Source organism: Cyprinodon variegatus, unplaced genomic scaffold (assembly GCF_000732505.1).
Source record: "Cyprinodon variegatus isolate N-32 unplaced genomic scaffold, C_variegatus-1.0 Scaffold553, whole genome shotgun sequence".
NCBI lineage: Eukaryota > Metazoa > Chordata > Actinopteri > Cyprinodontiformes > Cyprinodontidae > Cyprinodon > Cyprinodon variegatus.
The window spans coordinates 137157-138252 of NW_015151006.1; the positions used below are offsets into that span (position 1 = coordinate 137157).

The 1096-nt window shown below is 38.2% G+C and overlaps 1 protein-coding gene across 2 annotated transcripts in view; it reads left to right on the plus strand.

Moving 5' to 3' along the window:
• LOC107095517 (matrin-3-like) overlaps positions 1–1096 on the plus strand; it is an 11494-nt gene that overhangs the window by 3093 nt on the left and 7305 nt on the right. The window lies entirely within an intron of this gene.

Below are 1096 nucleotides of genomic sequence, written 5' to 3' on the forward strand. Positions count from 1 at the left end.
AAAAGCAGTCAGAGATGTGGGTACGGTAAGGCTCTGCTCGCCCTTAATGGACGTGCAACAGTGAGAAAAGAGCTGCTTTGGTTTAGAAGGGAGGGAAAAACTCTGAGCACCTCTGTGGTGGAGAGAAATTATTTTACATAAAGGTATAAGTTGGACGCACATTCACTGGTTATGGTTTTTATGGCAGCACTGCTGTTCTAAGTCTAAGAGGCTCTAACACCATTTAAAGAAACAGCTTTGGCTAGATACCCAGCTCCTCTACTTCCTGACCTTCAGCTGCTCCTTTGTTTCCTGCCTTTCATTAATGGACAGAATAATTCATCCAGGTGTGTCTGGCCCTTGCCGTCATGGTTACCGAGATCAAATTAACTACAATAAATAACATTGCTGTAAAATAAGCTATCGCCTCTAAAATGTAATTATTTACCCATTATTAGTGTTATATTGGCAGTAAGAAGCCAGAGTTTAAAAGAAGTGAATTTCACATTAAAAATAATAAATTAAAATATTGCTAATTGCTAATATTGGGATTTTTTAATAATAGTATTTTAATTATTTTCTGTGATTTGGTTATTTTTTTTAAATTATATTTTGATTCAACAGTTATTGAATGTTTATACTTATTTTGTGTTTCTTTGGGAGTTTTATCAGTGAATAATGCATAATAATGATTTACTCACTTTATCTATTGGATCCAGAGTGTTTTATTGTCCCACTTTATAGTCAAAGCAAATTAATTCCTTGTAAATGTAAAGCACTGCTACTACTAAACTCTTCTCTGGTTCTTCCTCCGCTTTGGATAAAGACACACTGAGGTTAGGGTTCAAATCCAAAGATCACTGAGGTTTTCCTCTTTGGCAGTGAAAAAATCTACCGGAGGTCAAAGAGCTGAGGCTGATCCAGAGAGAGAAGAAGAAGAAGAAGAAGAAAAGGAGTCTTTCTCTGCTTCCCTGGATTCTTCCTCTGCTTTGGATAAAGACTCGTCTGCCTCTTCAGGCGCCGTCCAGACAGAGACCCAGCAGACTGTGGAGGAAACAGACGGTTCTTTGGTCTGTGCTGAACAGCAGCTCCAGTTTGAGGATCCTGATGGAGAGAA